Source organism: Rhinatrema bivittatum, chromosome 3 (assembly GCF_901001135.1).
Source record: "Rhinatrema bivittatum chromosome 3, aRhiBiv1.1, whole genome shotgun sequence".
NCBI classification, from domain to species: domain Eukaryota; kingdom Metazoa; phylum Chordata; class Amphibia; order Gymnophiona; family Rhinatrematidae; genus Rhinatrema; species Rhinatrema bivittatum.
The window spans coordinates 414,439,216-414,465,278 of NC_042617.1; positions in this window are offsets into that span (position 1 = coordinate 414,439,216).

Genomic DNA, 26,063 nt, shown 5'->3' on the forward strand with positions numbered 1-26,063 from the left:
TTTCCAGATCATTTATCTCTCAGCTTTGGTGCGCATAGGCTTTTAAAATTCACCCCCTTTCAGTTGCTTAAGGATTGTTTCTTTGGTCCAGAGGTTTAGTTCTACCTGGGAAATATTTTGTATCAGCTTGGTCCCTATCATATATGCTTCTCTGACTAAATCACCTGCTCACCTTTTAATTTTAGTGTACAATTTTTATGTTTTAAATCCTGCTAGAGGCTATATAATGATTTTCTAATACATTTGCTGCTAATTTCGTTTTAACACATTCAGCATTGAACTATTTCTTTATTGTGCTTCAGCTGTTTATGGATACGTTTTCATGATATGTTTATGGAAACAGCAATTCCATCACTGAGGGAATTTTAGCAGATCCCCGCCCTTTGAGTTTGAGTATTTTAACTCGTGACCCAACCCAGTAGCCTAGTCTGTCACTCCAGGATGAGGCCTGGTTGTAAAAATCCAAAAATAGAGTTGTATGTGAAATAAATGAAATATTTCTTTAAATTATTTATCTTTGTTTCCCTATTAACTCCAACAGAGTGTGACAACATAAGTCTTTTTGAAAATATTTAAATGGCAGTGTGGTGACTGCTTTATTTATTTGTTCATTCGCTCTTGGACTTGATTAGCCAACTTTCCCTAAAGACTGAGGCAAAAAGGTTTGCTAGGTGTTTTCAGCTTCTTGCTCTTATCTTGAGTTGGCTTCATGCTGAAACCATACTCCAAGTGCTTCCTCTGTCCAATTTCAGACCTTAATGACTTAGGGATGGTAATTTCCAAACAGCCACATAGGAAAGTCAGCAAATATGTGCATAAGTTACATAAATCTTCAAAGCAACTTACATACAGCAATATGCTTTGAGATTTTTCCAGAAAAACTACACCTGACACTTGATACACACCATCTTTTTCCTGAAAACATACATGCATACTGCTGGATGTTAAGAAGTATGCATGTAACTTCAAACTCCTCCCTCACCTACGCTCAGGCTGCTTGGGTTAAATTTATCCGTGATCATGACACGGGAGATCGTGACCTTGTAAGTGTTTTATGTTGGTCATGATTATTTCGAATTGTAATCTGTCTTGAGCTAATTGGAAATACAGAATAGAAATTGAAATAAATAAATGCTTAACACCTGTCTGGAATAAATGCTTAACACCTGACACATGTGAGGTAATTTCATAAAAGGTCCCTTCTGCATGTAAAACATGCAGTTTATATGCAGAGGTCCCTTTGAAAATAACCTTTCAAGAAAGCAACTCTGCTTATGCAAAACGGGATAATGATGGTCACCACCCAAAACCAGCTTCAAACACTTGTTGGATCACCCAAAACCATCCTGCCAAGCACTTGCAGCAAAACAGTTTCTTTATTCCTTTAACACCTTTTTCTTCATAAAAAATGCATAATTTCATGCCCCTGAGGTATCAGGGTAACTCCAAACATCTGCAATAGCCATTTAACCATAGGCTAGTATAAACTCTGCATTGACCAAAAAACTGTGACCTGCTGTCTCCTGTCTTGCTGCTAAACCCTAGCAGCAGGCTCTTAAGTCTATTTACAGGGTTAACTCCCAACTGAAGTAGCAGCTGTCAGACTGTCGGTCACTCCTGTAACTTGCCTCTGCTTACCGTGAGCCCTCTGTCTCCCTACCAGTCTCTCCCCTCCCCCTGCTTTCACTAAGTAAATCCTTAACCACACTTGGACCCTCCATTTCCTCTGCATCAGATTCTCCTCCTGACTGGCTTTAGGTTATATCTCCCCTAGATTATAACTCCTAGCAACTTCCTCTGCTTCTGTCTTCCTAAAAGTGGTATGCCTTTTTTCTCTCACGTTCTCCCAGTACCTTCTGTGTCCTTGGCTAGCTATGTTCTCTCTATCTTTGGGCTTTTTCTGTCTATGTGAGATAGCCAGCTCATCACAGAAGGTCATGCATATTGTAGGCAATTCAGAAAGGAGGTTAAACTAAAAACCTGCATTAGGAGGATACATTTCAGATATTATTACATGAGTAAACATGCTTACCTATGAAAAAAATGCATTTTGAAAATTGTGGCTCTCCTCTCCCAGAGTTGGTTAGCCACAGGATAAAGGGACAGGGTATGGTCAGGAGCAGGAGCATATGCACAAGAATTTCATTTTAAAATTTCCATGTGTATTTTCACATGTATCGTTTGCACCCGCTTCAAAGGTGCTGGCCTGAATTTTCAAAGGAAGTCTCCATGGAGAGTTTTCTTTTGAAAATTAGATTACAGGCTTATGAGTACAATATATTCACAGTCCTGCAAGTCCTGCAGGCTATTTACTAGGGGTGTGCATTCGTTTTGAACTTAAATGTAAAACGCAACTTTTTTTTTTTTTTAACTTAAAAAAGTGATGAGGCGAAAACAATCGGATTTCCAAATTATTCAACATAGCTATGTTGAATAAGTTGGAACATAAACTTTTGCTCTGCACATCCCTACTATTTACAATTTGCCTTTCTCTAGATATGCAGTGCCTTTTCATTTAAACCTTTTAACATAGAATTTGAATATTTTTATTTACCGAAGTCAGTGAATATATATTCTGTCTCAAATTGTTCTACATGAATTAGATATGTAAATCATTAAGAGAATTTTTGCAACCAAACAGTGGCGTAGCCACGGGTGGGCCTGGGTGGGCAGCTGCCCACCCAATTTAGACCCAGGCCCACCCAACTGACACCAGAACTGCAAGGCTGTCGCGGGATCCCATCCCCGCGACAGTGAAGAGGGGAACCCATGCTTGGCGCACCATCACGGCACACGTGGGGAAGCGTCCTACAACCATATGGCCGACCGATCTTCCTGTTTGGGGGGGGGGGGAGAGCAGAAGCGCCGCGCACAGTTTCCGCTTCCTCCCCCCAGAGCAGGAAGATCAGCTGACCTCTCCTGCTGCCACTGGCCTCCTGCGTACAGCCGACCGATCTTCCTGTTAGGGGGGGGGGGAGAAGAGCAGAAGCACCGCGCACAGCTTCCGCTCCCCCCCCCCAGCAGGAAGATCAGTCGGCCATACGGCCCGAAGATAGCAGGAGAGGTCAGCTGATCTTCCTGCTCTGGGGGGAGGAAGCGGAAACTGTGCGCGGCGCTTCCGCTCTCCTCCCCCCCCCCAAACAGGAAGATCGGTCGGCCATACGGCCCGAAGATAGCAGGAGGCCAGTGGCAGCAGGAGAGGCCAGCTGATCTTCCTGCTCTAGGGGGAGGAAGCGGAAACTGTGCACAGGCTTGAATGTGTATGTGAGGATGAGAATGGGAGCCCTGTTGTGTGTGTGTGGGTGAAAATCGGACCCTGGGTGTGTATGGGAGTGAGAATGGAGTCTTGAATGTGTGTGGGTGATAATGGAAGCTTGAATATGTGGGTGGGGTTGGAAGCTTGAATATGTGGGTGAGGTTGGAAGCTTGAATGTGTGTATATATGGGTGAGGATGGAAGCTTGAATGTGTGTATATATGGGTGAGAATGGGAGCCTGGGTTTGTGTGTGTGGGTGAGAATGGAAGCTTGAATATGTGGGTAAGAATGGGTGCTTGAAAGTGTGTATGTGTGGGTGAGAATGGGACCTTAAATGTGTGTATGTGTGGGTGAGAATGGGAGAATGGGTTTGTGTGTGTGGATGAGAATGGGTGCCTGGATGTGCGTCTGTGTGTGCATAAGAATATAAGCCTGGGGAGGGGTGAGAAAGTGAGAGCTTGTATGTGTGTCTGCAGAGAATGTGAGCTGGGGGGGGGAGGGGAGAGCATATGAGACTGAGAGCCTGAGTGTGTGAGGGAGTCTGTGAGAGAAAGCATTTATGTATATATGTGTGTGTGTATGGAAGGGAAGAAGACAGTAGTAGAAAAGACACTGAAGAGGAATTAGGAAATGAGCGACAAGGGAAAAAATGGGAAAGAGAGACCAGGACCAACTGATTAGAAAAATACAAAGATCAGACAACAAAGGTAAAAAAAAAAAAAATATATATATATAGAGAGAGAGAGAGAGAGAGGGAGATGTTAGCAATTTAAATATGTCATCTTTGGGAATGTGCATTCTTATATTTTTGTATTTTGCTCTTTCTTAAGTATTCCACTGTTCAGACATTTTAGTTTCTCAGGCTTTCTATTTTGGCTTTATCTACATGTTTCTGTTTCTAATTTATAGTCTCTTATTTCTATATTAGGTAAGGGTCGGTCTCAGTTTTGCCTGTTTGTGACAGAAATGAGTATTTCTAGCATATAGTTTCTCTGTAGTAGTAGTCCAGCCTGTTCTGTTATTCCTGTAGGTGATGTATTAATGTTCTAGGGCCTGGTGTAGTATTTGCATTGCTGCTTTTTCATAAGGTTGCTGTTTGAATCCTGAGAGTCAGTGCTGTGATTGTTTGGCAAGGTTCCAGATGCCTCTTTCTTTGCAAGAGTTTGTTACTTCACAAAATAGCAGTGGAGGGTTATTTTTTGCTGAGATTACACCAGAATTTGAATTTTTTTTTTCATGTTACTTGTAATGTGAATTGCCCTAGCTCTGCGCTGCACCTGTTCTGATGATTAATTATATTTTATTGTATTTATGAAGATTTCTGGGTTTCTGCAAAGATGGTTCATGAAAGAATACATTAATTTTTGTTTTATTATATGATTGGATTTGATTGTTTTCTATACTTGAAATAATTGAAGTAAATTATTTTAAAGTTTCATACATGACACATAATGGCTGTTGCAAACTACTTAGAAAGCCATTCTAGGGTGCAGTATATGGCATTATTTATCAGTAAGAAAACAACTAGTAGACCTGCATGCCTTGTGCCCACCTATGTTAACCTTGTGCCCACCCAAAAAATCAATTCTGGCTAAGCCACTGCAACCAAACCATGGACTTGAGGTAGAAAAATAGGTACATTCACTACTCCCAAAAAGTACAAAATTATAAGAAGTAAAATATATTATGAAAAGAGAATTGTGAGCCTGGAAGATGATGAAAACAAGAATCTAGTATGAATTGCTACTTTAAAACTGCAGAAAAATGGATCCACTTTCACTCGACTGAGCTGAGGGAGTTACTGAAGAGTTCTACAGAGGCAAACTCTTACTCTAAAATATTAAAAATGAATGATGCTCAAGCAAGATCACATATCATAGAACTTATCTGCAAAGATCAGCCTCATAAACCAGACTCTGCAAACAGGTGCTGAGAAACTATCCAATTCCTGATGAATACAAATTGTATTATCTTTTTTGTTGACAATTATTGTCTTTATAATTCATCTTGTATCACTTATTATTTCAAAATTGTGCTATTTATTAAGCATTATCAAAACTAAACAGGAAATAGTTACATGAGCTGGGCTGTTGGATATTTCTTCAAATTAACCTTTTCAGTCTGAGGATTCCAGACGGGTGTTAAGCATTTATGTTTTTATTTCAATTTTTATTCTGTCTTCCCAATTAGCTCAAGACAGATTACAATTCCAAATGATCATGACCAACATAAAACATAAAACACTTACAAGGTCACAATCAGTTTATAAATAACAATCTAGTAAGTCAAACATAAGAAGCATCAGCAAATGATTAAAGCCAACATAATCACATGATGAAATCCAGCTTTGTGTTGTCTTTCAAACTTCATTAAAATGGATTATGAGTGATTTCAGGTTATTCCCAGCGAGTCACATAAAATTGATTTATGACGTATTTTGCTATTGGAGATCAAAGGTTGGACGTGTGGCTCTGTGAAGTACTAGCATATCTTTTTATGTCGAACATGTTAGCTTTTGTTACAACTTTATTCAACCTCTTGTTTCTAAATCATCCCTTGCCACCACCTGAGCCCAACCATGTTGCTTACTACACCTGCTATTTTCAACATAGCACGTTTCTGTCATTCATTTTCCTTCCTCTATTCAATTAAATCTGGAGAAGGACTGGAATTTTTCCTTTTTGTAAAAATGTAAATCTTTTTTTAATTCAGGTTTGACCATTATTGTGAATGACTAATGAATCACAGAATCCAGCATGCAACCAAAACAATTCCTTATTATTTGGAGATTGATAGCATAAAGTGACTCACTCAGAGTTATGTGTTTCCCTGTACATAACTATGCTTCTAGGCTGCTTTAGCTTGTGATGACATCTTTAAGCATTATAGAGGCAATAATTACACTGCCTGCACTGATGTGACCACCGCAGGTAGTTTTATTCCCTGTGGTTTTGCATCAGTTACCAAAGAAAAACTACTCATTTAGTTTTGCTTTGAAATGATTATTGCCATGGAAAATAATGCTTACAATGATTTAAGACTGCTTTTTCTGTTTTCTAAGCAAAACAATGTCTCTAGTTGCCTCCTTCAACCTCACCCTTCCCACAGGAATGCCTCCACAGTATGTGAGTGAAAGCACACGCCTTATTGAATACTTGGGTGCTTTTATCTGCATAGAGCATGGACAATTTTCAAAAAGCCGGGTAGCGTGTACACATGGGCGCGCGTGCGTATTTTTAAAAAATCTACCTCATAGAGTAAAACAGAATGGGTACACTTAGAATTTTATTTTGGATTTGATTACTCACCTTTCTAAACCCATGCTCAAGGCAAGTTACAAATTCAGACACATTCACTTATCAAATTATCTTTTCCCAGTTCAGCTACCGGTTCCAATAGCAGAGCCATGGTACACAACTAATTTTAACCCACATTTGTTGACACTGATTTTCAAAGGGAAACATCATGGCTGGTTTCCCCTTTGAAAAGAAGTTGCAACTTACACAGGAGAAAAATACCCTCATACATTGCAAACATATGAAATTCAACATTGCCCCTTAAGTTTCATCTCATCTGGCTTTTGGTACAAGCCTAGTGCCATTTGCGTAGCTCTTCTATGGACTGCTTCCACTCTCTCTTTCTCCTATGGACTTCCAAAACTGGACACAATACTCCAGATGAAATCTTGCCAGTGACCGATACAGAGACAGTATCAGCTTCCATCCTTTATTGGAAATATCTCCCCTCTGTGTACCCTAGCATTCTATTGGTTCTAGCCTCCATTCAAACATATGTCCATATGAGAAAATGGCGTTGGCTTGTCCTGAGACCGGAACCATTTTAATATCACTTTGGCACAAGTCTCAGAGTTGATTGGCATCATTTTTAAAGAGAAACAGCTGGGTAGGAGCAAGTGGGGATCGTTCCTGCCCCTTTCTTTCTGCAAAACTTTATGTAAAGGGTAAATGGGGGCTGGGGAGATCTCAGGCCCTGATCCATTTCCAGGGGCAGGGGTTGGTCAAAGGGACCCAGGGAAGCCTCAGCTGGGCTTGACTCCGGTAGTCTCACGCCCTAACTGATTTGTAGTGGGGATTGGATATCAGAGGGACACAGGGAGGCCATGGGAGACCTTGGAAAGCAGGGGGAGCTTTTTTAAAAACCAAAACTAAAAATCCCCAAAATACCTGAAAACGTTTAGGGTTTTAAGTAAGGTTATTTTCAGTTTGTTCTACTATAATGAACTGAAAATGACTTTTTTTTTTCAGTTCAGATGTGTCTTTCATTTTAAATGAATGCACATCTCTACTGCATACAAAATACTACACTATCTTATCCTTTATTAGTGTTTCCAAGTAGGGCCATCAAAAGAGGCAGGCGAGACGGGCAACCACCTGCAGTACCGTACTGCTACCACCAGTGCTATCACCACAGAGGCAGCAGAACTCAGCTCTTGCCTGGGCACATTATCACTCCTCCCCAGTTCTCACGCACACTGAGATGGGAATCCCCTCTTCCAGCCTGAAACATCAGAGTGAGACCCCCCCCCCACCCCCCGCCAGGCTGCAACATGAAAGGATTTCCCCTCCTCTGACCCAGATGCTGCTTAGCCTGGCAGTAGTCCTGTCTCCATCAGTTTACCCATTTCTAAGGTGAGACCAACTGTTCGGATTACCAACCGCTCTATTACCATGAAGGTGGGAGAACATTTTGCATTTCTTCTGTCCTCCAGAACCACTCCTGTTTCCAAAGTTAGACTGAATAGAACTGTCAGTGGAGCTGCTACCTTTCTAATCTCCCTTAATATCCTAGCAAGCATCCCATCTTATCCCATTGCCTTGTTCACTTTTGACAGTTTCATGCTAATCCAGTCTTCTGACAATAGAGTGACACTACCACATGCACTTCTGCCAACTATCAGTGGTCCTTCTCTAATCCCTTCCTTATTCAACTCTGAATGTATTTTTTCAGTGTATCTGCCTTTTCCTTGTTACTCTCTTTGGGGCTGATGCAATACAGCGCATTCAACCGAGCGCACTGTTTAACCACAGTTGGATGCAGGTTGTGTAGGCGCTACCTAATCTTTTTATTAGCGCCTCCACAATGCGCGTCCGACGTGTGGTGAAACTAATAGCGCTCATCACATGCAAATGCATGTGATGAGCGCTATTAGGGAATCAGCCACAATGTAAAAAAAAAATGTGCATCTAAAACACACATTTTTATGCTCAGAAATTAACGCCTGCCTAGAGCAGGCGTTAATTGCTAAGCACTCCCAAAAGTTGTACAGAAAAGCAGAAAATACTGCTTGCTGTACATCCTCCTACTTAATATCATTGCGATATTAAGTAGGAGAAACAAAAACTTTAAAAAAGTAAAAAAAAAGAAAGCGCCGGCGGTCAGGTTTGGGAAATGGATGCTCAGTTAACAATCATCCATTGCCCATGCCCCTGGTTGTGTGCCGATAAGGAAAATGGATGCCGGTAAATTCAGCGTCCATTTTCTAAACCAGCAGACAGCTGACTTCTCGCGGGCTCCCACTGTCAAGGAGTCACTAGGGGCACGTAATCGACCCTAGCACCTCCTTGGCAATGCGACCCCTAACTTAAATATTGCACGGTGCCCCAGGAGGGGTGCCTGGGGGCGCGTTAAGAAAGCAGGTGCTGAAGACTCAGCGCCTGCTCACAGCGCGTTTGTATTGCATCGGCCCCTATATATTTTTACTTTCCAACTTCCAGTTTAATAATCCTGCCTCTGCACGTCCCCCTTTTACTGACACACCTGAAAATGATATTGCCATCTTTTTATGTCCTTAGCCATTTTCCCTTCTGTTATGCTTTTTCAGTCCTGACTACCTTCCCTGCTCGTCTCCATTTTATGAGATATTTCCACCATCCTTCTCTTTCTGAGAGGTCGTTACCTTTTTAATGCTGATCTTTGAACATTTTCAATGATAGGTTTTTGCCTTTATCTATGCAAGCCACTGATTTGAAAAAAAAAAATGCTTCTTTCCTATTTCTCTTTTTTTTATTTGCTTTTTTAAAATAAAGATATATTACCCTCATTGTAGCTCCTTTTAGTTTAACCTCCATTCCCAGCACCTCATGTCTAAATGAAGTTGGTACTCTTCAAGCCTAAATCGTGCTCTTTGTGTGTTCACTCTCTGCATTTGTTCTTATTTTATTCACACAATCTGATGACTACTTGGATTCAAATAAGAACCTTTGTGGATACTGTCTCCACTTAGAAATACTAGGTCCAGTGTTGCTCTTCCTTCATCGGTTCTGTTAGCATTTGCCTGAGCAGTGAACCATGAAATGAGTTCAGGATTTCTCTACTTCTGTTTCTGAAGATGGAAGGCTCTCCTCAACATCTGGCATACTGAAGTCTCTTAAAAGCAACACCTTCCTTTTAACTGCAATCTGTCTTTGATTAAATCTGTGTCCAGATCTTCTGCCTGTGTTAGAAATGTATGGATTATTCCAGTATAGATAAAAGTGCCATATCTCTTTTCAAAGATATCTAACATTGTTTCCTCCTAATCCTACCACCCTTGCATTTCTGTTGCATTAATATTATTTTTTGCATAAAGTTCTACTCCTTTTCTTTATTGTAAGCCTTGTCTTTCCTGAAGAGATTATATAGCTTGATAGGGAGATGGGGGTTAGGAATCTGTCCTCCCCCATACACAGGTATCACTTCTGACAATGCTACAATTCTGGACCACTGCCTAAGACCCTCCTTTAATTTCTTGTAATCTTTGTTAATTATATTGACTTGGTTCCTAACCAATCTTTGTATCCCTTTCTTGAAACTAACAATATTAAGAATATAGTTTGTATCCTTGTTGGCTGAGGAATCTTGTTGGCATGTAACCATCTTGTTCCTTCAAGACAAGCACCCAAGTCCATTCCTCTGATGATTGAGTTCCTGACAAGCTTCATCTCAATTTGGATTTTCTGCCTGCATTTTCTATCATAGGGAACCTTGTCTTTCAAGTCATTTTCTACATCAGATACCTTTATGGGACTATTTTTTGTTTTTAATGTCATTAAAGAGCATGAGATACAACCCTTATCCTACCAGAACCCAGTGTAATCCATCTATTCCTTGTCATTTGGATCCTTTATGGGAGTGGGCATATGTTATTAAGACTCTGATATGAATGTAGGCACTATTAACATTGCTAATTCTGCTCTGAGTTGATTTATCGCCATTCTTATTCTTGAAGACTATAGGGCCTCCATAAGGTCTGTCTAAAGACTGCTGCCCCATAATTATTACAGTTATCATGGGTTGCTACATATAGTATAATACTATATTCCTCTCTTTGGCCTGGAAAATGATGTGGACTCACAATACAGCTTTCATTTAACTTTCTACACGGAGCATTTAAAGTGGTTTTGAACCAATTAATAAAAGTTTTTCTCAAAATAGTTGAAGACAGGTCATTGTCCTTTTCTGCCACTCTTAAATATCTAGAGGCTGATATATTAAATTTCATAGCACTACAGGTATGCCCCTAAATGTATTTTGTTTTTCATTTCTTTTGTGATTTGTTTTTTCATGCATTTGAAATGAAATAAAACAAAACAAAAAACAAAATGAAAGGAAGAGGTCAGGGCCCCCCTCCAGCACAAAAAATAAAGACTAACATCAGCATTATCAAAATTTAGACAACTGAAACGCTTGGGTCCATCCCATCCCATCCTCACTCCAGGAGTCATCCTAACCCATCCAAATATCATAGAAGCAATCTCCAATCACTCTTATTCTGGTAAGTATTTAAAAACTGGAACCACTGGTCCCTGAGTCCGAAGTCATTTTGTTGTATGACCTGGCAGAGCAGGAGTGACTGGGGCTCGCTCCTTTTTATTGGGAAACTGAGAACCCCACAGATGGTGTAAGATAGGTTCAGGATACAGTGGGGAGATAGGGAACAGCCCAGGCAGGGGCGAGGGAGGGAGGCCTCAATATTTACATTTTGATGCTGCCAGCACTGGTGATTTTCAGGGTGGAGGGAGGGCTGTAGCTTATGCTGGCAACTGCTGTACTATTGAAAATGAAATTAAACTGAACAAAATATAAGGGGGTGGATATTCAAAAGCCATTTAGATGGATAACTGCACATTGAACCTCTTATCCAGCTAAATTATAGTCGGATATGTTGTTATCCGGCCATAATTTAACCAGATATGAAAGGGGCATTTTGGGGATGTTCTGGGGAGGGTTCCCGTTATCTGGCTAACTTAGCTGAATATCGGGTATATCTGGCTAAGTTCTTCGCTATAGTTAGCCGTTTAACTTTGGACGTAACTGAATATATTCAAAAAGGAATATATCCTGTTAAGTTAATTTACATTTGAAAAACGAAAATTAGAGGACTGTTCCCCACCTCCTTCACACCCGAGTTGCCAAGGCCCTACGGAGCCAAACTAGTCACCCCCAAAAACGGCACATTTAATCGTAAAAATAAATATTTGTGGCCGGGAGCCCCGCTCCCCCTCCCCCACCCCCTGCACCTACTTCCCTGTAAACAAACAAAAAAAAAATCAATCCGGCAGATTTGAGTCCCCCCCCCCCCCAATACCCACCCCCACCCCCAACCATTTCCCCCACCCTGTACCTTTTGTTCAAGGTTCCTGGCAGAATCGCGGCAGTCTGCTACCACAATCAGAGACCAGTGCTTCTGGGTATTCTTCTGCCATTGCTAAGCTACTAACCATAGCCAAATAACTTTATACATAAGCGGTAATGTCCAAAAAGAATATCTGGTTATATTTAAAGTTGTCTGGCTATGGTTAGTCAGATAACTTCAAGCAAGTACATTCAGCAGGACGTAAATCTCACTGAACATACGGGACAAGTTATCTGGCTATCTGTAGCCAGATAACTTGTCCACTGAACGTCCTATTGAATATGAACCCCATGTGTGTACATTTTTTTTATTTTGTTTTCAAAATGTAATGGAAAGAAAGGAAATTGTGTTGAAATGTCCTGTTTCATTTCAAATGGTAGCACATCTGTAACAGGCACATCTGTGGGAGTAAACAGCCATTTATGCAAGAATATTTAGGTTTGGCAAGCTATAATGTCACTTAATAAATACATTTAATGTTTATATGCTTTACTTATGTGTGAAAATCTATGCCACTACTTGTGTGAGAGTTTTATTCTCAAAATATTATGCCACTTTGGACCTTACATTATGGGTTAAAGGCTAATATCTCATGCTTGATTGGCTGTGAGAAGAAATGATTGAGGGTGCATTCACTTTGTTTTTCACAATAGTGAATTCTGGATTATGCTTGAAAATTCCCAATGGTGGCACAGAGAGTGGCGACATGTAGAGGGGCAAGATTAGCTCAGAGAATAGGGGCAGGAAGAGGAGTAGCATAGCAATAGTATGAGTGTGGCCAGCCTGCTAATTGACACCATGCTTAAATCAGAGAGGGAAGAATTATTGACACTTAATACCTGAGAAAGACCTCAGCTATCCTCACATATCCCAAAACAACCAGCAACATAAATCTCAGTCCAACAAAAAATATTTCTTGGAAGGCACGAAGACAAGAAATTGAGAATGAACTAGCAAAATATTTCACAGGATGCAGGAAAGCGAAAAGAAGTGCACAGAAGCCAAATCTGCTGTTATTTGGGAAAAAAAAACTGCATAGAACGGAAAGGTTGTCCCAAACCAAAATAGAAAGAGTTGATTGAGCAGTCCAGGTTTCATAGGCCCAGGACAAGGTCTGACTATTTCTTAGGCAGTAGACCAAAAGGTACACAGAAGCCACAGGCAGGAACCTCCGTCCTGAAGTACTGGTCATCTGTACCAGCCTGCAGATTTCTTAGTGATTTTTTTTAAGGATACCTCATAGAAAGCTGTTCACTATTTGCATAATTAAAACCTTTACCTCGGGCTCCCTTTCTCCCTTGAATCAGTCATGCATGCTGCAGCTGGCTCCAATGGTTCTTATTGTGGCAGACCCTCCCGGTCACTAGATGCCACTATCCCTGTCCTTAGAGCACACTTAGAAAAGGAGCCATCCATACTCTTCAGTCCCTCCCACCAGGAGGTTCCAGTTGGATGACTCAGTGCTATTTAGCCCAGCCACTTTAAGAAACCGTGGGATTCAGTTAGAGAGAAGTCAGAGAGCAAGATTTATTTTTTCCACACTCTGGTGAGGCTTCCCCGTCTCACCCAAAGGAGTTTCTTTTAGAAGTGACACCTCCCAGTGTATTTCCTGCCTGAGGGTCCTTCTCTTATTTTACAGAGAGATAGATGTTTAGCCTGATGCCCCTCTGGAGCGAAGGGGCTCTTTTCAGGGGACCAGAGACCTGTGAGCCAGTGAAGGATCCTGCTGCGAGAGACAGCGAGGGCAGAGAAGATGTCCATTTTAACCTCTGAAAGTATGATTTGGACTTCAGGTTAAGTGGGGAGGTTTTGGATCCCCCTTCCCCACTGGGATGGCAGTGCTGAGAAACAACCCGATCCCCTGATTTGTCCACAAGAAAAATCCCAGAGTAACAGCTAAGGAAAATGAACAACTGAGTCAAAGGAAGAAGGATCAAGAGGAGGAGACTCCATATGGATCTCTGCACTTCAAGGAACCAGGACAGGCTGGGTGTCCAAGGGGAAGTAAATGTCAAAAGATAGGATTTTTGCAGTTAAGAGGGAACCCTCTCACTAGGATTCCATGGGACGACCGCTGGGAGAGTAAAAGCATTTAAAATCACCATGGGCTTTATCCAGATGTCTGTAACCTACTCAAAAGACATTCCTGTACCATCAGTCAGATGTAATCTCCCACTTGTGAATTATGGACTTTATTTTGCCTTAAACTAATCAATAAATTATTATTTAACACCCAGCTCCTGGTCCTGCCTATTCTTTTGCAGCATCTCCCTCCCGGGGATGCCAAAGCTACAAAAACACATAAGGGACACACTAAAACTCTTCTCACTGTCTGGGTCATAGATGAGAGTCTTCCCCTCCATAAAAAGAATACCCCCAGGGATCAAGAATAAAGCTGGTAAGGAATCAGCTAGCTGGAGCAGCCCTGAAAGTTATAAATATGATTGTGTGCCCTTGGGAATAAACACCCCAGAAAGGGCTATATTATAGATAGATGAATTAGTGGTCTGAGGGTATCAATGTCTTTCAGAGAATGTGGCCTCTGTTGGCCAAGATGACATGGACTCTGTCCAGTGAAATGTTGGTACAGTCAGTGCATAGCATGAAGGCCATTTGCTGGTTTTGCACACTCTTGTCTATGTGCTGACTGTCTTGCTGATGTACACACATCTCCTTGAGAAGGTTGAAGAAGTCTTCACAAACTGTGGGGTGCAGCTACCTGGCTGATTTGTTCAGAGCTGCAGAGCAGACTGGAGCCTGGAATGAAAGGTTCCACTGGAGTGGTGTTGATCTCTGCGGATCCTGTCTTGTCCTGGTGCTTCATTGCTGCTATGATGACATTTTCTTCTCCACTTTAACCTTGCTAAAATCCAGTTCCTCCAGTAGTCTGGGTACAGGCTTTGCCAACTGTCTGCTAAGACACCTGGAGGTAGGAAAATGGATCCAGCAGATGCTTGAGATGAACAGGAACTGTCTCTGAAGAGTTAGTAGCCTCTTAAACAATACTCAGACCTGTTCCAGCAAGAGAGAGAAGATGTAGGTAAATTAACCATCTGCCCTGCATTCCAGTATAGGAAATGCTATACACTGGCTTTACCACTAGTAGCATGCTGAAGATGCAGTCACTCCTCTCTGGCATACCTCCACTACAATATTCAATTACCCTTCCTTCCCTTTCAGAACCTATATCACTTTAACCTTCCAGGTCAGACTAGTAAGCAACATGTCCTCTCTGAGAGGGGATGGGAATAGGAATCTTCCTTTTCAAAGAGTATATAATTGTTAGGAATGCAACCAAATTTTACCTGCAATATTAAGGTCCACAGTTTGTCCCTCTATGGATTCAGTCTCCTGAGAACCATTAAATGCTCTTCAGATCCCATGATAATGTATGGGACAGTCTTCCTCTGCTGTGCATCTTTTTTCAAGCTCTCATGAGAAATTGGTAGCAATTTTAGTGACTCATGCATAAATGCACATTTTTATGCCTGCTCTATCCTTTCACATAAAAAAAGAATTATGAGCAGACTTGTATAGCTTTCTTGAATTGGTTTCCAAATAACTTTACATAATGAATACATAAACTTTCACTTACCCAATGATTTTGACTGAATGTGTTCCTTGCCTTCTGCATGGCTTAGGTTTGTCTCTTGTGGCATTAGTGTATTTATAGATTCCAGTTTTGTAAAGGAAGAAGTCTTCATGTACTTGCATTATAGCTGACATTCAGAAAAGCAGTTAACATAATCAACAAGTATTTCAGGGATTATTTAGTATTTATTTGCTATTTTAAAAAACTTAGAGGGTCCATATTCAATAAGCCGGTGTGTGACAGCCCAAGTCAGGCTGCTAAAAATCACCCTTTTGATCCCTAGTGTATTAAAGGCCTTATGGCTTTTAGTATTTGGGGAGTTTAACTAGGCACTAACGCCTGCATTAAGGACCTTAGACACAGAATGGGAAAAAAGCCTTAGTAAATTAAGCCATTAACATACAATTTTAACAAAGATTAATATATAAGCTCCATAGTTAGTAAGAGTGGTTTATTTACAACAATAAAGAATGCAATAGTAAACTAATGATTTGGGTGAAGAGAATGATCTAGTACAGAGGTTCCCAAACCTGTCCTGCAGAACCCCCAGCTCATTATGTTTTCAGGACATCCACAATGAATATGAATAAATAAAATGTTTCATGCTATGGAGGCAGTGCATGCAGACTTCTCTCATGCTTATTCATTGTGGATATCCTGAAAACCTGACAGGCTGGAGCCCTCCAGGACAGGTTTGGGAACCATTGATCTAGTACTTCAATTTTCATAATAGAAGAAATACTCCAATCGCTTCATTACTCAGCTCTGTAGCTAGTCCCTCTTGTCCCTTGAACTGAGGCGTTCCAATCTCATGTGTCTGTAACCAAGTCATTACAATCAATTAGAGTCTTTCCTGAGTTAATTAGGTTGGGGCTGATATTCAGTGCCATTTAACCGCTTAAGACCCAACTTAATCAGCTAAGTGGCATTGACTGAATATTCAGCTGTGCTCAGCAGCCCCCACTTTGCTGACTATTTATCTATCTATCGAAACAAACAACTGGATAAATGAGAAGCAGAATGGGGCATTCTGGGGTGGAACTACTTGTCTGTCCTAGCTGGATAAATGCCAATATTAAGCCTTATCAGGTTTAGTTAACTGATAAGTCTAGGACAGCTATTTGGCTGTCCTATAGTTAGCCAGATAGACTTATCCAGAAAACTATACGATAACTGAGCATACTCAGTCATGAAGAAATGTTGCTGCTTAATATCTCAGCCAAAATAGCTAGTTAAGTGTTATAATCTGTCTTGACTGCCCATACATTGACCCCACAAGGTTTTAAATTGGGACAATTGTGCCATAAAACCACTAGATAAGGGAGTTTGGGAAGTACCTCCACTTCCATAACCATTTGTCCAACTAGCGTTGTCAGCAGGATCTGACTAATTGGGTACTGCTGTTTGTAACCATGTACACAGATCAGTTTCACCTACTTCGTCTCATTGATATCCTCTCTATTGATCAAGTCCATATGAACAAGTGTTTTACCACATTCTGAGTCTACAGGGCTTGGATTGGATCTTCATCCAGCTCCACCTGGATCACAAATTCCTTAAGATCCCAATGGGGATATCAACCAATTTACAGTTTTGAAGTTTTGTGTAGCGACCGTCGGTCTGCGACGGCTTCGCCCCGCCTACCTTACTCTTCTTGCGGCTCCTCCCACTTACCTCAGACTACTGGCTGCCACAGCATCTGCCAACCTCTCCGGCGTCCCCGGACCAGCTTTGGTGCTTCTTCCCGCCATGCTCCTCCAAGGTACCATAGGGCGCACGCATGCACACCGCCCTCATCTTTATTTCCTCATTAGCGCGAACCTCAGGGGCATCCCCCTGAGATGATGTCACGCTGCCCAGATATTTAAGCCTTCCTCTTTTGCTAGCTAATCGAGTTAACAATGATAAGCTTCGATATGATTCAGACTCCTTACCGGAACAATAACAGATGGGATTCGCTCTCCGTACCATAGCTACTCTGCCACTCCAGCTTTATCTGGAACTCTTACTGCTAACGGGGTACCCACTCCTCGGGGGCCTCTTCTGCTTCTTTCAGGTGCTATCAGGAAACTGGTACTCGCTCCTCGAGAACCCATGTTCCCTGAGATGCTGCCTGAAGTAACTGTAAAGACAACTGTGCCTCTTGCTGCTCCAGTTCATTTCTCTGGAGAGATTCAAAGAACTAGAGGCTTCTTAAACCAATGCTGCATACATTTTGCATTACAGCCCTCTTACTTCCCTACTAGCTTATGCCAAGATTACTTACATTCTATCTTATCTTGATGAAAGGGCCTTGTCTTAGGCCTCCGCACTGTGGGAACGCAAAGATCCTATACTCTAGGATATTGACGGATTTATGGATTTGTTCAAATCCATTTTTGATGATCCTACCCGACACACTGTTGCTGGTTCTGCTTTGGTGGACCTGAAGCAAAGTACTGGTCATCTGTACCAGCCTGCAGATTTCTTAATGATTTTTTTTGAAGGATACCTCATAGAAGGATACCTCATAGAAGGATACCTCATAGAAAGCTGTTCACTATTTGAATAATTAGAACCTTTACCTTGGGCTCCTTTTCTCCCTTCAATCAGTCATGCATGCTGCAACTGGCTCCAGTGGTTCTTATTGTGGCAGACCCTCCCAGTCTGGTCACTAGATGCCACTATCCGTGTCCTTAGAGCACACTTAGAAGTTCAAGACTCTTGCTACTGAATTATTTTGGGATCCTAGATGTCTGAAAACCCTCTGATCTCAGAGCTGTTTGATCGACTTCAAGGAGCCAATATATTCTTGAAACTTGACCTAAAGGGAGCCTATAACTTGGTTCACATCTGCGACGGGGATGAGTGGAAAACAGCTTTCAACAGCTTTCAACAGCTTTCAACACTCAAGATGGGCATTTCGAATATTTGGTGATGTTCTTCGGCCTGTGCAATGCTCCCACTGTGTTTCAGAATATGAAGAACGACATTCTGCAGGACCTGTTGTATAAACGTGTCGTTGTTTAGCTAGATGACATCCTGATATCCTGATGACAGGATATGCCAACTCATCTAGCAGATGTCAAGCAAGTATTACTGAGACTTTGAGAACACCGCCTCTATGCCAAGCTGTCAAAGTGCAAATTTCATAAAGATACAGTGCCTTTCCTTGGCTATATCGTATCAAAACAAGGCCTCCGGATGGATCCCCAAAAATTAGAGCGTATCAAGAATATCAAGAGAGTATCAAGAGTCTGAAGGCTCTGAGATGATTTTTGGGGTTCACAAATTACTATAGAAGCTTTATAAAGAACTACTCATCTCTAACTGTGCCCTGAACTGCTATGACACGGAAAGGGGCCAACACTTCTAAATGGTCTGCGGAGGCCATTTCCACGTTCGAGGATTTAAAGACTGCCTTTTCCACTGAGCCATGTCTACATCACCTGGACCCCAATAAACCCTTCATTGTGGAGGTTGACGCTTCAGATGTTGGAGTAGGGGTCATGTTAAGCCAAACCGGAGATTCTAAGGCCTTACATCCCTGCTCTTTCTTCTCGCGACACTTTTCTCCTGCAGAGAAGAACTATGGGATCGGAGATAAAGAGCACTGGCTATTAAACTGGCATTCGAGGAATGGCGGCCTTGGCTCAAAGGCGCCCAACATCAAATTACAGTATTTACGGCCCACAAGAATCTAGAGTATGTCTGTCATGCGCAACATCTTAACCACAGACAAGCCAGATGGTCCTTGTTTTTTAATCGCTTTGACTTTGTGCTTAAATATCGCCCCGGAGACAAGAATACCAGAACTGATGCCCTGTCATGCTCTTTCTTCTCCAAGGATGTTCCTGAAGAACCTCAGCACATCATCGACCCAAAGAAAGTCATCTTGCATTCTGTGCTTCCCAGTAAAACAATTGTGCCAAAGCACCTCAGAAAGAAACTCTTATACTGGGCTCATGATTCCAAGCTGGCTGGCCATCCTGGTCAACGCCGTACCCTGCTGAAATTACAGAAGTACTATTGGTAGCCTACTATCAAGGAAGACACATACTCCTATGTAGCATCATGCTCCAACTGTGCCAAACATAAGCCTACTTCTGGTCAGCCATGGGGATTGCTACAACTGCTGCCATCTCCGTAACAGCCATGGACTCACATCGCTACTGACTTTGTAGTTGATCTACCTCTTTCTGGAGGTATGAATACCATCTGGATCACAGTTGACCATTTCAGCAAGATGTCTCATTTTGTGGCGCTGGCTGGCTTACCCTCAGTCTTGGAGCTTGCAAACTCTTCATCGCACACATCTTTTGCCTTCACGGCCTACTGAAGCACATAGTCTCGGATAGAGGATCTTAATTCACGGCAAGATTCTGGAAGGCTTTGTGCAAGCTATTTTGCAAGCTATTTGACATCTCTCTGGATTATATATCTGCCTATCATCCACAATCAAATGGCCAAACTGAAAGGATGATTAGGACCCTTAAACAGTTCATTCTGAATGAACCGAATTGAAAAAATGTTGTCTGCACATCCCTCATGGTGAGAGAGAAGTAAGGTTAAATAATGGTAGGTATAAACATTTATATGTTCATCTACCCATTATTGTAAAGGATCAAAAAGGGGAGACAACAAAGCCAACTTGCATACAGGCTGATACAGAAAGAAATGCAGGATAGCGGGCAAGTGCGTCCCTAGCGCCTCCTTTTTGACAGGAGTGGCGGCTGACAGCAGGTTTGACAGCTGACGCTCAATTTTGCCGGCATCAGTTCTCAGACCCACTGACAGCCACAGGTTCAGAAACCAGACACCAGCAAAATTGAGCGTCCGGTTTTCAACCCGTGAGCCACGGGCTGATTTTAAATTTTTAAATTTTTAATTATTCTTTACTTTTGGGACCTCCGACTTAATATCGCCATGATATTAAGCCATGATATTTCTCGGTGCCGAGAGAAATTAACGCCTACCTTTGGTGGCTTGTGTGGCTTGGCTTGGATGCACATTTTACTTTCTGAATCGCGTGAGAATAACTAATAGGACCATCAACATGCATTTGCATGTTATGGGCGCTATTAGTTTTGGGGAGGGGAGGTTGGATGTGCATTTTCAATGCGCTATTACCCTTTACTGAATAAGGGGTAAAGCTAGAGTGTCGAAAATGCACGTCCAACCGCGGGTTAACAGTGCACTCCACCGGAGCGCACTGTACTGTATTGGCCTGTCAGAGAGGTGGTGCAGTTTCCTTGAATTCATAAGAACATAAGAAATTGCCATGCTGGGTCAGACCAAGGCTCCATCAAGCCCAGCATCCTGTTTCCAACAGAGGCCAAACCAGGCCACAAGAACCTGGCAATTACCCAAACACATATCCCATGCTACTGATGCAATTAATGGCAGTGGCTATTCCCTAAGTAAACTTGATTAATAGCTGTTAATGGACTTCTCCTCCAAGAACTTATATAAATCTTTTTTGAACCCAGCTACACTAACTGCACAACATCCTCTGGCAACAAATTCCAGAGCTTTATTGTGCGTTGAGTGAAAAAGAATTTTCTCCGATAAGTCTTAAATATGCTACTTGCTAACTTCATGGAATGCCCCCTAGTCCTTCTATTATCCGAAAGTGTAAATAACCGATTCACATCTACTCATTCAAGAACTCTCATGATCTTAAAGACCTCTATCATATCCTCCCTCAGCCGTCTCTTCTCCAAGCTGAATGGCCATAACCTCTTCAGCTTTCCTCATAGGAGGAGCTGTTCCATCCCCTTTATCATTTTGGTTGCCCTTCTCTGTACCTTCTCCATCACAACTATATCTTTTTTGAGATGTGGCAACCAGAATTGAACAGAATTCCCAGGGATAGATGGTAAGATATGAAGCAGGTGTAAAATGTTGGAATGGTCTCTTGCTTAATTGGGTGAGATGACTAGCTACCAAGCAAGAGCAGCTGGCTTATAAGAAAACATCTGTTGTAGGAGCCAGCTTTGTACCTCTGATAACGAGGATGACCCAGGAAGCGAGAATTGTTATTTAGGATGTGACAAGATGTGCATCCTCTATACATAGAGGGAGGGGATTAAGGGCCTCATTTTCCAATATCACATTGGTATCGCATGTGATACCAAAAAGAGGTGTAGCTTATGCTAATAAGCATGTGTATGCGAAAGGCTGTTATCGCAAGTTGCACTATTAGCCCAATTTGGGCTACATTGCCAGTATATCGCAGTACACGATGTCTCCAACAGGCCTGTTTCAGTATGGCTCGGGGGAGAGAGAGAGAGAGAGAGAGCTTGATGGACTCTCTACATCAAGCTAGGTTGAGAGAACATTGCACAAATCTCATCTTGGAGTGAGTTTCCTCACTCCGTAGGTCATCAAATCTTCACAAGAGACCACTGTTCTGTTCGTACGTCTCACGTTGAATGTGAAAGTGGCCCCTAATCCCCTACACTAATACTTAAACCTCACCTCGAGTTACTACCTGTCTAGGGAAGAGACACTATGATAAGTATCTCTCTCTCTCTCCCCCCCCTGTAGCCCAAATTGGGCTAATAGCACAACTTGCAATAACAGCCTTTCACATAGCAATTTGCGATACACATGCTTATTAGCATAAGCTACACCCCTTTTTGGTATTGCATGCGATATTGGAAAAGGAGGCCCTAAGTTTGCTGGGGATTTGGTAGTTTAGTACATTCTTCTGGGTTATTTGATGGTAAGGAATGAGATGGAATTTTGTGGGTTTATTTGGCATGACTGTTTCTTTTCTTAGTTTTATATTAAAGGATTATCCTATCCCTCAGTGAGCATAAGTGATGGGGCTATTCTATATATTAGGGACTATTTTGTATTGATTAATATATTTTAATCTGTGAAATAAATTGTTCTGGATTCATATTTGTGAAGTAAGGTGACATGAAAATATAAAATATTATCACGGTAACTTTCAAACTTGCGCATGGACACACATTTACACATGTGCACCAGCCCACACCCAGGAATGTGGTCATTTATAACTTGCACATGTATATGCGCTCATGTTAGAAAATAGCTGGGCCATATGCACATATGCACCTAATTTTAAGTAGGTGTGCACATGGGTGGGGCAAATCCCACTTCTACTGTGCAAGTCGGGGGATTTTAAAAGAAGCACATGCCAGTTTGTCCACCAGTTCACCCAGTTAACAGTTAGGTTCTCCAACCCCCCTGGTTTCATAGCCTACACTCCCCACCCCCCTTCTAGTTACCCCAGTCCCTTTAAACCCCTCAGAAATGGCTCAATCCTTTTATTTTATAACCTCGGTGAGTACACAAAGGGGCGGATTTTAAAAGGAGCGCGAATAGCCTACTTTTGTTTGCGCTGCAGGCGCAAACAAAAGTACGCTGGATTTTAGTAGATACGCGCGGAGCCGCGCGTATCTGCTAAAAACCTGGATCGGCGTGCGCAAGGCTATGGATTTTGTATAGCCGGCGCGCATCGAGCCGCGCAGCCTACCCCCGTTCCCTCCAAGGCCGCTCCGAAATCGGAGCGGCCTTGGAGGGAATCCTCTAACGCCCTCCCCTCACCTTCCCCTCCCTTCCTCTACCTAACCCACCCGCCCAGCCCTGTCTACACCTCCCCCTTACCTTTCTCCGGGGATTTACGCCTCCCAGAGGGAGGCGCGGGGATTTACGCCTCCCGGAGGGAGGCGTAAATCCCCGCGCGCGAGCGGGCCTCCTGCGCGCCAGGCAGCGACCTGGGGGCGGGTACGGAGGGCACGGCCATACCCCCGGACCGCCCCGGGTCATAGCCACGCCCCCGTACCCGCCCTCAAAACGCTGCCGACACGCCCCCGAAACGCCGCGACGACCAGGCCCGCCCCCGATACGCCCCCCTCGGAGAATCCCGGGACTTACGCGAGTCCCGGGGCTCTGCGCGCGCCGGGAAGCCTATGTAAAATAGGCTTCCCGGCACGCAGGGCCCTGCTCGCCTAAATCCGCCCGGTTTTCGGCGGATTTAGGCGAGCAGGGCTCTGAAAATCCGCCCCAAAATATTTACATGCACAACTCTTGGCAAGGCCCCGAAATGCCTATGGCCCATCCAAACCATGTCCATGCCCCATCCCTTTTGGAATCTTTGAGATGTGTGTGCAATGGCATCTATGCATGTATCTAGGTGCTTTTTAAAATATGGTCGGCATGCGTTAGCCCGATTTCTTCATGCATCTCCTTACTCATGTGCAAACTGGGCTTTTAAAATTCACCTTTATGTGATATAATAGTGGGTGGTGATAAGAGTAAGGAAGGTTGATGACCAGTGCTAGAGCAGTGTAGGTGGGTCTAGCTTTTATGATCTAACTGGGAGATATGCTTAATAAAATCAATGTAGGCACGGCAACCAAGGCAGACTAGGGGGGCCAAATAATCTTTATCTGCAGACATCTACGTTACTAAGATTTTATGAGGTTTATGATTTAAAAAATCAATGTTTAGCACCAATCAAGACAAATTTGTTATAAAAAAAAAAATTAACTACCACAAGTCAAATCATTGTAATACATTTCTACTTGCAAACATGAACAAAAGAGGTATATAAAATACAATGGCTCATCTGAGCAGCAAATATTTAAATCAGGAGTCCTTCTGTATGATGGATGTATAATAATTGTGTAATCTGTGCATAGCCTAGAATCATTCATAGGTCCAGGGACTCCCATCATGAATAAAAGAGGTGCATAATCCTAAAAACAAAAGTTATGATGAAGATATATTAGACTGAACCTATAATCTAGTAAGAATTTAATGATTCAGGGCCTCTACAGTATAATATCTTATTACCACAGATTTATAGTCACACCTAAGAAATGTTTACTAGATGAGGCTTTATAGTACTGCTGAGAACATAAGATTTAGCTAATTATTTCAACTCTCCTTTAATCCCAGTTTTAATCCAGATTTTTGGATGTTTGAAAATCAGCTCTTCTCAAAAATCAGTACAATCTTAGCAAACGTTCTAGTTTTTGTTTCTATAGGCTAATAAAACTTTATAAAAGTTCATGGAACAATCTAAGACTTTTATTTATTCTGTCTGCAGCATTTCTGTCATTTGTGTACATTATAACTCTGTTTATGATAAGTTAAATAAATGTATTGAACTTACTTTAGAAGGTATTCTATATGGAGGTGTACACTGATAAATGTGATTAGACTTTTCTATACTGTTTGGACAAGGTGTAGTGGCATGTCTTTTTCCACGAGCATCACAAACACTTGATATTTGACAGTGGTTATTTCCATTGTGTTGGTGCACAAGGAATGGGTAGCAAGCATAAGAACCTAACCTAAAGAAAATAACAATATAGGTTACAATATATATGCATATATTAGCATAATTGTTTTTTAAATGTGCAATTGATTTATTATTGTTTTTAATTTATTTTTCTATGGCTTATACAGAGCTTTATATCAGTGATTGCAGTATAGGGGGAAAAAAAACATTAGCACTAGATAGCATAACAGAGCAAAATACAGGACCTCTAGAAATGCTCATTAGTGTGCTGCAGGACCAGGATGTAGTAACCAGGAATAAAGAATTATGCTACTTCCATATTGCAGAAAATAATTCAAAAGAACTGCATAGCAGTTAGCTAAGTCTAATTATCCATATGATTAGTACAGTTAGAATTGTATCCCCTATAAGGGGTTTCTTCTCAGCCATTTTATGATCGTTTCTATAAAAAGCATATAGAAAGATTTATCATTATATCTTACTCCCTCCTTTCTCTCTGTTTTTGCTTAACTCTATCCACAAATTGTTGTAAATGCAATGTGACTCTCCCTTATGTCTTCAATAACATCTGGATTTAAGAGTATGATTTGTTCAGCTCTCTGTCAAATTATTTGCCAATACCAATTTAAGAACAAATAGCAGTGTCATTGGCAACCTCTATTTGCAGATATCCATGGCCCCCCTTTCAGCACTTTGCTGCTCTCAGGAAACTAGACTAAGATAAAGCAATAGCTCCATTCGACATTATATTATTTTTAATAACAATTGGAACCTTAGGCCTGGATTTTCTAAGGTCACAGGTGTAGTTATTCGGTGTGAAACTGGCAGCGATAAGGGTCCTTACCTTTTGCCGCCAGCAATGTATCCACAGAGTCGGCCCCGGTGCCGCCCTGACTCCTCCTCTTCCGGGGCCGACTCCCCCCCAACTCTACCCCCCATTTAGTGATTGCACGTGAAAAGGTCTCTTTTCACATGCGATTGCTTTTGAAAATGACCCCCTTAGAGTGCTAAGTAAAAAAGTGCAGAAAAATTGCAAATATTTAGCGTGATTCAAAATTCCATCCGTAATCCAACTATTTCCTGGCAGGCAAGGTTCAATAGATCACAATCACTATCATTGATCTCAATATTAAGAATCCTGGACATTTGCATAAAAAGTTCAGGCCATAAAGTACAAGGGTTAAGTCTGCCTATTCATATGAAAATAAATAGTATTCTTATTAAATTACTTATTTATTTTATTTATTTAAATGCTTTTAAAATATACCGACATTCATAGGACATATCATGCCGGTTCACAATCAACATTGTAAAGGAGGAA